At 38.8% G+C, this 13,554-nt stretch overlaps 1 protein-coding gene across 1 annotated transcript in view; it reads right to left on the reverse strand.

The window, feature by feature from the left end:
* Positions 1-13,554, reverse strand: part of nrxn2b (neurexin 2b) — a gene marked incomplete at its 3' end in the record, with an annotated part of 753,200 nt that overhangs the window by 382,540 nt on the left and 357,106 nt on the right. The gene's annotated exons all lie outside the window — the stretch shown is intronic.

Raw genomic sequence — 13,554 nt, forward strand, 5'->3', positions numbered from 1 at the left:
TGTTGTATTTACCCTGTTTTTTTGATTTTACTCACTGTTTACATCCTGTTTTTTTACACTTTGCTGCTCTTTTTTGTTTTATTGGTTTATTATTAATTTTAACTGTGAAGCACTTTGGTCAACCTTGGCTGTTGTGTTAAATGTGCTATATAAATAAAGTTGGGTTGGATTGGATTGTGTCATGCTACATTTTCACAAGTAACATCTGACATTTCAAACTAGTATTTACTGTAAAAAACATATAGTCTTGAAAAACTGTTTGACCTTCAGAAGATTGATGTCTGTACCAAAAAAGACAGTATTTTCATAATTCAACATTGTGTTCTTGAATGTTTCATTTCAGAATACCCCGTAGTTTTGCATTTACACAATTTTCAGCACGATCTTTGTTTACATGGGCTGGGAGTCCCGACACTCCAGAGGCCGCCATTGTTGTCCATCTATTTGCACATGTGCAGAAGAACTATTTACTAAAGCCGTGGTGAGCATAACCCAGTAGTGGCGTCTCAAATAAGTTGCATTCCTGCCCGTTTCCACAGTTTTCCATCCTCACTTGAGCTTTAAAGGTTGCATTCTCTCGTATCATTTACTTATTTTGTAATAACAAAAACGGCGCTTTTTTTCCGGTGAGTGCCAAACTAATGTTGCAATTTTGAATTGTAATTACAATAAAGAGTCCTTACGTCCTCATTGTACTCACGCATGTGTGGCTTACTGTTTAAAGAGTGAATCACTGTATAGCTTTGAAAGAACAGTTGCAGTTTTTGAGAGCATATTGCTTTTCAAAGTGTTAAGTTTTAGAAGTGAATAAGCATATTTTTTGATTGCCAGTTATCACATTCTGTTTAGCTTTTCCCCTCAAAAAAAAAAAAAAAAAAAAATAATAATAATAATTTCTGACAAGAGCCGAGCCATTAAAACACAGGTGCAGTCAAATATTTCAACTCTTTTCATGAACAACGACCACAGCTTTAGTGTCTCAGCCAGAGCTTCTTTTTGTACCCAGATAAACACCGACCTTTAGCGTTTGTGCCTATGAAAAAACAAAGGACGAGTTTAGCTTCTGCTCCGCTGTGAAGGATTAACCCCCCCCCCCCCCCCCCCCCAAATAAAAAAGAAAGGCTTGCGATTCTGGCAAGATTAGTGGCCAGCTTGGGTCGGTTTTTCAGATGTTGATATTAACCAGAAAAAGTAGCAAGAAAAAGAGGAAGGGTAAAAAAAATTTAAAAAACAGAAAAGCTTTGGGACGATCAAACGGCTAATCTCGATTCTCCCTGCTGGCAACAGCCGAGCTCATTAAAATGTGTGTACCTGTTTGTCTGGCCCTCGTTCTCCTCCTTCCTCGCTCCCTCTGCCTTGCCAAGCCTCTCCCCCACATTGTGTTTCAATTTGTTCTGCTTTTGTTGGGAAATGGAACATATTCAATGTCGTCTCCTTACGATTCCGCGCGAGCGTGCCTCATTAGTAAGCGTCTTCAAAAGGAAGCGGGACAGGCGCCGTCTAAATATGACATATCAAATTACTCCGTCTCCTCCACCTGAAAAACGCTCCATTACATTGGTTTGACTCTTGTTGATATTCCTCACTTTCCCATCACTGTATTTTATCACACCGGTAATATCTTCGACTTTGACGCGATGGAGTTGGTTACTCCCGTCGGGAAAGACGAATGTTTGTGTTTTACTGCTCTTTGGCGTGTCTGGTACAATTCCCCCTTCGACTATATGTTTAAGACTTTTAAGAAATGATTTGTCAAAGTAAAAGGCAAATTAAAACAGACTGAGACGATCGAACATGAACCCGTTGAACCAGACCCAGGCTCTGAGACCAACATATGAGCTGTACGCTTAAAAATAGACCCACACTTTACTCGACTTGTTGTCTTTGTACTGCATAAATGAAAGAATGAACAATTTCAGTTGGAACATGTAAACAGGGGCTCAAGATATTAAATAAAAAAAAAAATAAAAAACATATTCTTTCAATAAGGCAGCTCTACTCTGGCACATGGCACCACGAGAGGAAGTATTTCCTCCTCTTCCCAAGATGGGCATGTGTGGGCGGAGCCAGTCCAGCTCACACAGACACAGCAGGTTTTGAATGCAGCTCCTATGATCCAACATTCAAATGGAGGAAAATCATGGAAAAGCTGGATTTGGGGCGATAAACTGTGAATAGAACAAGACCCATGTGAAAGTTTTGAAAAACAGTATAATATGACCCTTTTAAAGTACACCTGATGTCTTCTGAGACTTCACCTAGACTTGGTAAAACAGAGCAAGTTTTTTATATTTCTTTTTTTTAATTCATAAATGCTTTCAAAAGGACTTTTGTTGTTTAGTTCAGAACTGGACTCTTGAAATTACAGAGTTTACTCTTTGTACAATGCTTCAATTTAGAAAACTTGAAGGTCTGCAATATTTCAAGTGACTTCCTGGATTCTGGGTTTTCTTTACACCAAAGTAAGAAAGTTAGATGAAAGAAGACGTCTTACTCTTTCAACCTGGATGCAGATAACAAGTCCTTTTCTACAGAGACCCAGACTATTTCTACAAGGATTTAACTCTTTACTTTACACCTGGGTTTTTTGGACTCTTGGAAGAGAAAAGTTCGTTCAATGAAACATGAGCTCTTTGGATATGGATTATTTTAATCATTAATCTTTAAACAACAAATGGATTATGATTAATTAACTTCAAATGTAGTTCTTTGAAAAAGAGGTCTACAGCCCTCATGAATCAATGTTAAATACGTCACATTTTTACAAATAAGTGTGGAGAAATATTGAATTTGTCATGCCGACAGTGATTTGACACATTGTTTGCATGTTTACTCTTTCTACACTCCAGACGCTAAAGTAAAACCTCGCTAACTGAGAATTCATCGCAATTCTTTCAAGAATGTTGGGTAAACATTTCAATCAAGGTCCTTACATTGTCTAGTTAATATTGTCACACACTTACATTGAGCGAGACGGATATTAAAATATTTAGCACGTTTTTTTGTTTTTTCTATGAAGAGAAAACAGCTTTGACCGTACTGTAAGTGTGACCCGATAGAAGCACTTTCATCTGTTGCTATGTTAAATAAGTGGCGATAATTTGTAAAATGTGGTACAGGATACAGCAAGGGGCACTCTTCACTGCTTTTAGCCCCAAAGACATCCAGTAATTAACCTCGAGTGTCCTTCTTTCAAGGAGCTATGTGTAGAACTATTTCATTAATAAATAACAAGTCAGTTCTCTTTTAAATCTATTGTGATAACTGTGATATTTAGCACTTCCAATTATATTATTTAATGATGCCAGTGGCATATTTAGTGTGTTTTTTTTCTCCAGTAAAATGAACATATTCCCCTTAAGGATGACATATGTGTATTTCTCCCTAACAACATGTATTTGTTTTACGGATTTCATGTTACCCCGACTGGGGTGAAAGTACTCGGCACCACACAGGAAGCTAAAACCAACTTAAGTTTATGTCACAACGGTGCTCAGGGACATTGAAAAGCCAACTTTTTGAAAGCGCTTCAACTTATCTGCGTGGAAACGTGGGCAAACGCAACTTTTCTGAAGCGCTGCTCCTTGGCACGGACACAAGTAGATGGACATTAATAAAAGAGTTAACAAGAGTGTGGTTTCAATACACAAACAACAAGTGGCATCAACGCTGCTTACGCAAGTTATGTAACCTCTGTGGTGCATCCAGCAGGAAACGAGTCCCCCAAACAGCACAAACACTCGAAAGTTTGGTTCCATTTCAGTAGAAAGGACAACAACAGGGCAACTTGCAATACTTGTAAAGTGGATATTTCATCAAAGGGAGCAAATACGACCAATATGCAAAAACGTACACGCAGCATATGATAACTTTGAATAAATGTCACGCTTTCGATCTGCTCCCGAGTGAATCTCAACCCAGTAGCAGTGGCAGTGTTAGCGTGTCCTCTGCTGTTAACAACAGCAACAGAACTGAATAGTTAAGCAGAATTGGAACGTGAATCAGATTTGTAAAATCCTCATTAATTCCCATCACTAGCAAATTTTTAACATTTTGGCCTTTTAAAATGTATAAACTTTCACGTATAAACAGACAGTGTTTCAAAACATTGCAATGGAAACCTAAAACTTTTCAAACACCGGAGTTTTGAGAAATCATCATCTATGGTGACTCATAGCTGCGTTTGTGTAAATGCAAGGCTTGAAACCAGAGAAATATCACAGTTTATTAAATACGCGTAAACGTGGCTTCGGCTCTGATAGGAAAATATCCCATTGTCCGTAGCATTAGCATTAGCATGTATCCACAGACGCTGTGACGCTTTATCATTACTTGACAGTTGCTTCTTTGCAATTCTGCGTTATGAAAGCAGCTTTAGCTAATCGTATGGCCTCCTGAGAGTTCTTGCATTTGTTGCTAGGCACTATGTTCGGGATTAATTAGTCAAATATATCAGAGGATACAGCAAATGGCATTCATCCTCATTGGGATTAGTTAGAAAACATTCCCCAATTAACCTTAAGCGTCTGTCCTTTAAGGAACACTAATGAATTATTGATCAATATTTCACTTTTTTTAATTAATTGTAATGACTGAAATAATTAGCAGCTGCCTTCCCTTGATTTAATCAGTCAATGTGACATCTTTTGTTGTGCAGTAAAACTTTTTTTGTATCTTTCATTTAAGGTTCAGGTCAAATGAATCCCAAATATTTTTTTAGAATTAAAAAAAAAAAATAGTACGCCAGATGTGAGCAATTTTAATCCTTTAACATGAAGAAAGCAGCTTTAACTATAAATGTATCTCCTTGAAAGTGTCACAATTTGTTGCTATGCGTTCTGCTAAGGAAGCAACATTAATTAGTGAAACATGAAATGGGATCCAACAACATTCATCCTCAATGTTTTCAGCGAGAAAACATTCGCTCATTAACCTTAAGCGTCCTTCCTTTAAGGAGCAATGTGTGGCTCTAATGAATTAATGATCGATATATCACTTCTTTCAAATTAATTGTAATAACCTGGATGATTAGCATAAACAATTAGCCTCTGTCCACCCTTGCTAGATGCAAGCTTCATGAAACGTTAGACGATCGCATAATCCCAGTTGCTACCTGTCACAGAAGAGAAGGCTGATAATTGTTCTCTCACCCTTCCCAGGAGGCGGCTGCTTATCCTCCAGGTAATGCTCTTGTTTGAATACCCCCCCCCCCCCAAAAAAAAAAAAACAAAACAAAAAATCATGGTAATTATTTTCACGTTAAAAGCAGGCAGCGGCGCCTGGCAACCACAAAACATGTGCATGTATTTAAAAAGGAAGTGGAGTAAAAAGAAAGAAATTAGGGAGTTTTACCGTTTCACTGACATTTTTTGGGGGGGAAATAATAAGAATTACAAGCTATCAAGTCTAAAAATACATTAATTAATTAATTGAAATGCAGTGTTGAAGGAGGCAAATCGAAGCAGCTCTCACAATACGAGGCGTCACACAAAAGGCTGTTTGACACTTTCCTGCAGAGATGGGGGGGTGTGTGTGTGTGTTTGATAAAGGGAATCCCTGTTAATTTATTCTGTGATAATTAACACCACTCCATTCTGGATAAAAGCGGATGCTGGGAATGGGTGTTGGTAATACCGCCGGGGTGCCCAACGGGGCACTCGCAATGGAATGTTCCAAGAATAATACATTTAACTCCATTTCTTTGTTTCCTCGGATTACCTCGGGACGCTTATTATGCCGAACATCGCAAGATATAGACATGTCACATGGAAAGAGAGAGAAGCTCTCTGTGGATGACATGGTGATTTTCCTCATCGAGCGGGAGTGTCAGATTAGAGAGAAGAGGGTGAAACGAGAAGTCACCTGAAAAAGATGATGACAAGTCCTGCTGGGAAATGTCCTTCAGAAGCAAGAAGGCTTTTGAAAGTGAAAACGATACAATTCAGTGTATTTACTGGGTATTCTACAGGAGAGACTTCAGACGATTCAGACAAAATAGGAATTAATTGGAGGCTCATTGGCACATTTTGCATTTAGAAGGTGATTTTACACTTTAAAAAGTGATATTAAATGAGCGATGCTGGCAAAAGGAAGGAAAACATGTTATTTTTAAAGACTTAAGACTTAAAACTTACTTAAAAAACATTAAACATTAAAAACATTGGATGTCTCTTGACTTGTCTAAACTAGAAAGTTTAATGTAAGTCAGATGGTTAATCATCAGACATTTTTCCTAGATTTGTGAGATGTATGTTAAATCTGTTTGGTTATTTTCCACCAAATAAAAAAAACAAAAGAAAGCAGCTTTAACCAAGAGAATGAGGATAACACAGCTCATAAAAAAATGTCTAAAACATCTGTATCCTACCCTGCATTTATACAGTTTAATAATTAAAGCTTAGAGCATTTTAACTACTGTGTAGTTGATGTGTCTCATGAAAATTCCCATGATAATTAAAGTTTGAATTGATAGAAGTAGTGGTATTTTCTACTGTTGCACTACTTGGGAGAGGTTTTGGACTCGAGACTTCAATTTCAACCTTAATTTCAACCTTTTAAGCTGTTTTAACCAGTTTTACCTTCCTATATCTTTTTCTACTGGTTTCAGCTGTTTTGAAGCTTTCAAACATTTTTGTTTTTCTGCACATATCAAATATCCAGCTGAACCTTGGTCGGCTGTGAAAAGAATAGAGTCAATCCACATTGAAAGAAACTCTGGTTGCTTCTGACTTTTTTCCTTTTTTTTTGTATTTAATAATGGATAGCTCACCCCAAGGTGACATTATAACTTAGCATTTCACAGCTGAAGTTCAAGGCAGCATGGGGGTGACATAGTGGGATGTGACACAGACTTAACTGTTTAAACCGTCCCTTCATTTAAAAGTCACATTATTACCTTGAACTAAGATATTAGAATCCTTTAAAAATGACAGAAAATACTTTACGTATAATTTTGTAAATGATTCATTGAGTTGTTGCAGAGGGACTGAAGTGGCACAGGTTGACCATCATCCCTGGTCATTTATGAAAAGATGAAATATCTTCCTAGACATGATCACTTTGCGAGGCTTCCAACCTGGACACATGGAAATGTTCATGTATTTTTATTATGTTAAGGGAACCGTAACAGAGTAAACTCGTCTGAAAGCTATAAATTTCACTTCAAAGCCATTTGTGACTATCCTGAGACACAACATTAGAACATCTGATTAAAGGGAGTAAATTGACCTGAATGCAAATCAAAGTTATGTAATGAAGTGCTTTAGTGGCATATCTGTGTGTGTGTAAATACACACATATAGAGTAAATGTACATTCAAAATTGCTCATATTTTATTAAGCAGAACAATGAATGTAAAATAAATCGTTCCAGTCATTTCTGCATTATCTTGCACTCGGCAATCCTGGTCTGTGTCAAATTATAGAGATTCCAATCCCCCCCCCCCCCCCCTTCAAAAAAATAACATTCACTTTCCCCGATATCGCATTCCACTTATCACAATTTGCTGTATCTTCCACTACGGCAGGGTATAACTAAAGGATTTTTTTGTGTTTTTATCAAGTTTTCCCATCGTATTTGGAAGCATCTCTGGCACATTTTCACAGGGAGCTTTTTCAGGCGCCGATGTGTGTTGCTGTGGAATCAACACAGCTACTTAGGATATGCTAATGTTTCGTTTTCACAGCAGGTCGTCAACGGGAAGGGTTCGGCTTGGTTCCCCCATATGTTCTGCACGTCCTGCTCCGAGACCACACTCCAAAAAAAAAACAAATTCCGCTCTCCGCTGGGACTGCTCGTGTTGTTCCCTCGTCACACTTTACCTGACAAAGACGAGTACCTTGAAGATGTGTCCAAAAAACAAAAGAGGAGGAAGAGCGAGAGCACAAAAAAGCCATTTTCTCCATTTTCTCTGCGCAATTACACAGATAAAGCTCGGAGAATTGAGTTTTCTCCGTCTTCTTGCAAAATGCAGGCTGAAACGTTGTTAAAAGAGAGCAAAGAGATTGCCAGAAAAAAAAAAAGCCTATTGGTGCTATTTTCTCTGTATTTGATTTGCAAAGCCTGAGACGAGAAAAGGGGTACAAACTTGTAAAGAGGCTTTCTCCACCTACACATGCATGTTCGGGGGTCGGTGCTTTGCTCTGTTGTTTGCACGGAGCTGCATGCCGTGTTTTGACGGGGGAATTGTCACGGTGGAAACACAGAGGTTTGAATGGCCAATTAGATGAGGGAATTGAGGATAGAGACATCAGCCTCTCTCTCTGAAGTCCTCTGGAGCGAGATTTACAACTGCGATTCTCCCCACTAGTGGGGGAGCTGCCTCGGTCGCCATCCCCTGCAGGCGAGCTGCTCGGGTAAGGAACCGGAGGGCTTGGAAATGAAGAAGTTTAGAATGCTGGAGCTTAATATATACAAATAACATAGAGATGGTTGGCGGTTTAGGGTTTGGGGGTGTTGCTCCCTTGCTACGTGAACTACATAGATCCGCCATCTTTCGGTTTCCTTTACAATAAATCACAGGAATAATGAAACAGAGCCATTGTTGATATTTTCTGTGACTACTCATTCGCTTGGATTTCGAACGAATGCTACGAATCGGAACAAGTAAGCAAGTTTAAGTTATGCATGTCACCTTTTCTCAAGAAGTAGTAGAGTGCAGAAGACTAAAATATTAACGTGCACAATATCCACAACACATGACCGACTGCTCATTGTCATGCAGGTCAACATATTTGGCCAATAATACACAATATGTCCATCCAACAGGTAGCTGCGCATGTCTGAGGACCCAGAAAGTATACAAATACAAGAAACGAGGCCTATTCACCATTAAACGCCTCGTCTGTCAGTAGTTTAGTCGGTAGAATTATATGTTGATTAATTTTTAATTAATTTGCAAGGCTTGACTGTCATGTCACGACCATTCACTAGGTGGCGCAACATCGTTTTAGTGTTTGAATCACTCATTTATTGACCGGTCTTCATATTCCACAAATGTATTAGTCTATAATGAGCTCTGACAAAGACTCAGACCAAAGACAATGCATATACTAAAGCTTGTCCGTTAAAGTGATCATTTCAGGGACAAAAAAAAAACCAACCAATTGTCATTGAAGTGGCGCAAATTGTTTAGTTTGAGGTGTTCTTAGTTGGGTGTTTATTTAATGATTTGCAAACCGTTTAGGATTTTATTTTGACTTCTATATTTACTCTGAATAAAACTTCCTTTCAGGACAGACTGTTGGAGCTATTCATCCAAACCCCGCTAACTCTCTGGTCTTATAATTTGTTTTTGCTGCCGGCAGACTGTCCATGTTTGCAGATGATCACATGCCGTCTGAGAACACAAGACAGTTCATTTTAATTGGACATAGATGGTTTCATTCCTGACCAAAGTTATTGCAGTGTTGCAGCTCAGGATTTGTGCGATGACAGCTGGAAATAACAACTGAACCGTCTGCAGCCTTTAGAAGACTTTCTTCTCATTGCTTTGCTTTACAGTTCAATCCGCGTCACATGTTCAGAATAATTAGCTCATCCTCAAACGAAAAAAGAAAAACTCTTCATAAAGACACTATTATTATTTTTCATTCATGCTCGTGGAACTCCAACTTTAAGTGTTGAGCTTTTTTTTTTTGAGACTCATTATGTGATTCCACCTTGTTTAATGTCAGTTTTAACAGTTGCTCTGGCCACAAAAGGTCTTCTGCCGGCGTCTATTGTTGTACTTTTGTGGTGTTTCACCGATTGACCTGCTCTGTCTTTTTCATGCCAGGCTGAAAGTATGTACAAATATTTCACAGACATAAGCAATTAGTTTCCGTGTTTTGCTGGTCATGCCTCATTGTGGAAAATAAGCGTAAAACTAAATATACTGGAACATCCCATCGAGCACCACTAGATGTCCCTGTATGACAACACACTGCTGCTACAATTCCACAGAAAAACCTTCATTACTCCCATATTTGATGAAGGAGCCAATCTCAATCACTTATTACACTACTACTGTTTTTCGTGTAATATTGGTATTTAAATAATTAACAGTTAAAATCCATTCGGAGGGCAAGCCAACGGTTAGCCTTGATCAAATCACTTTTGTTTTTTTTCTAGTTTTCCTTTCATTTAAGTAACTCCAGCCCTGTCGTAATTAGCATAATTGCAGAGATGGAGAATTTAGAATCATCCAATGTTGTTCATGGTAACCATTTCATCAAACTTCTCTTTAAGTCATTATTGCTGAGCTACAGTCACTTTCAAATCTGTAGTTGCCTGTTTTTTCTATAGCAGGATTGCAACAAACAAAATTTGTGAAATTTGTGAAAAACAAAATTCAAAGCATCTTAACTGCTCTATTTGTGCCAACATAATGGAACCGATCTTTGATAAGTGATGGACGTTAAGTGGTTGTGAATCAGAGACATCAGCTCTAAATCTTGCCGCGTTTTGAACGATAAATAAACCCTTTACTAATTAAGAGAGCATGTTTTCCATCCCCCTCACAGTTGGTTACAAACAGGACAAAATCCAGCATGATAGCAAATAATGGGAAAGTATACAGATTGGGATTTCACATGGGGCCAAAAAAAACCAACACACCATGCTCCGACAGCTGCACGATTCTTCAAAAACCTCCCTCTTAATGATGCTGCTGTCTAATCCCAGAGCTGATTGACAGCGGTCTCGTACGGAAGTAATCAATCAAAGACAAAGCCTCTTAATTACAGACATTAATTACTTCACTTTACTGTAGCAGATCGCCAGAGTTGATAAAAGCATGTATGGCTGAACAGAAGACGAGCTTTTATTTCCCAATGAATCGCTCACACTGCATAATTAGGCTCCAGTTTAAAAAATAAATAAATAAAAAAAAACCGACAACCTTGAAAGTGAGAATTCATTATATCCGGTGGTTACTGATCAGTCTATTGACAATGGGCGCTTGTGAAGTGAACACATAAACTGTAGTGGAAGTTTTGTTATGTTTTTCTACCTATCCTTGGAATCGTGCGTCACCGCCAAAGACCGCCGCTGCCAAATTTGCACTCTTCATTCCCCGTCTCCGGCTCGTAAAAAAACCCCTGCGTCCATTAACTTTGTCTGCAACCCCGGGGACGACGAGGACTCTGGCGCGGGGCCATCCCTCTCCAGACCCACGCCTCATCCTCTTTGAGGTCCGAAAGGACGAAAAACAAGTGTCATTCTGTCGGCAAAATGACTTCTCGCCCTCCTCCAGAAAGTCGTGTTTTTTGATCTGGTGACTCGTCGCTGCCTCCGGTGGGGCCAGGGGCTCGATCTGTCTTACACAACAACTACCCTCAAGAGCTCGGGAAGTCTCCCGGCCGTGACACAGGCGGAATCTGAGCGAATCATCCACAGCTCTGCTCAAATTTGCACATACAGGCATTTGGAGGAGTTTGACACTGGCGACGCCACTCGATGTCCTCTGTTAACGCTCGTGTGTGTCTTTCTCTGGAGTGGATAACTTTTTGACTTTTATTTCAATGCTGTCGCTCTATAGCTCCAGCCTCTGCCTCTCTCTCTCTCTCTCGCTCATTCTCTCTCTTTCTCTCTTCCCTCAAAGCATTCAAAGCAGACATCAGAAAGGACTTTTAAGTTCTCACAGACCGTTGGGGATGCTGCAATAATTTTGGCATAAATGTGCTGGAAGTGATTACTAATCCCACAAAGTATAAGTAGGTAAACATGCAAGGGTTTTATTGAGTGTTGCGATAGATACAAACACTTATGTAGATGACGTTAATGTCTTTGTGCTTCCAAATCACCAATTTACACCAGCTGTGACTGGGACATTTTCTTTTCTTTTTTCTTTTGTTAGTCATTCATTTTTCATTGATTTTTCTGATTCTGGTTTCTTCAATAATGCAATTTCCCTTCATATCTATATGTTTGTCATGTTGAATTTTCATAACATGAATGCAAAGTGTTTGGAAACGCACTGTATGACCGTTTTCTTTTGTTTTGTTGTTTTGCATGACGCATATTGAGCATGTTGATTATTGTAATATCAAGTAATTTGCAACATACAATGCAGCTTTCATTATGACATTGGTGAAATAGTTGATGTTACTCAAGGTTACTTTTGTTGATCTTCAGTTAAAAAGACGCAGAGCTGCTCTGCATGTGTTTCCTGTTCCACTTAGTTTACGGTTAGCTGTGGCTATGGTCATGCTGGTTACTATATATTTGACTAAACGTTTAACCAGAGGCGGAACATCTCGACAAACTAACATGACCTGCTTCCGGTGGTAGTTTCTGAGGCGCCTCCTCTTGTTTTTATTGTACAAAGTTTATTTAAAGAAGGAATGCCATTCAGATTATAGAGCATCTTCCTCCTACTAACTGATATAACTTCATAAAGAAGTAACTGTGGCTCTTCTTCTGCCTCATGTCATTCAGCTGTGAGGCCAGAGCACAGCACAGATGGAGGAACTGATAAGACACCTTTGTTTTATGCTTTGATTCTTTGTTGTTTTTTTTTCTTTTCTTGTCGGTCTGTGATTTTGACTCCAAGTCACACCAGGACACCGGTGACTAAAGGATATTGCTCTGTTATTGCCCCTCTGTCCGGTAAAGCCAGCGTCTGCTGGAAGAGGAAGAGGAGGTCATCTTTCAAGGTGAAGGAGATCTGCTCGGCAGCATTTGCTGGCTTTTCTTTCAATCTCTGACCGCAGTCATTGGGACACCGCACTGACACTTAGAACTCAGGATGAAGAGGGTTTTCTTTTTGTTCGTTTGATTGGTTGTTTGCTCTACCTGTCAGGACAAATACATTTACTTATATAACAGCCATCATTTTACTTTAATCAAAATGCAGATTCCAGACAAGGCCTCCGACGTTCCCCCAACAGACTGACTTCACATTGAGAACAACCTTCTTATCAAATGTTACCACTGGATTAAACAAGAAATGAGTTGCATGTTGTTGTAGACGTTTGATAGTGTTGAGTGACGGACACAAATACCAAGAAGTTGTTTTAGATGCGTTGCACAAAGACAACATTGAGCATGGAAACCACCAGATATGCATCAAGAAGGAAAACGGGCTAAAATATAGAACTGGACGACATAATGTAAACTTTTGATACGTGAATGTTGGTGGATATTGCCATGACGATAAGATGTGTGAAGTACAAACACTTATGCAGATGATGTTAAAGTCTTTGTGCTTTGAGATTTGCACTGTGTGATGTGGTTGTTGTTTGATTGCTTATCTTTTTTCTATCACAAGTGTCTGCAGTTCTCATTAGAGTTTCAGAAGTGCTAGTTTCTTGACTTCTTCTCTGTGGCCACCAGGTTGGAAATAATTAGAGCTGTAGTCTTAAAAAAAAAAAAAGTAAATAAACATTTGCACAAATGGTGTTCTCATATCATTATTGTATATTCCAAACTAGGAGACAGACCAAGGAAATCACAAGTAATCTGGAAAAGATACAAATTAGCCTCAAAGTTAATTAAATTTCTATTTGTGCAAAAAAAGGTGTTTAGTAGTAATTAAGTTTTATTTTCTATTTTCTGTTGGTACAGTAGCAGCAT

The sequence above is a fragment of the Blennius ocellaris genome (assembly GCF_963422515.1).
Source record: "Blennius ocellaris genome assembly, chromosome: 23".
NCBI lineage: Eukaryota > Metazoa > Chordata > Actinopteri > Blenniiformes > Blenniidae > Blennius > Blennius ocellaris.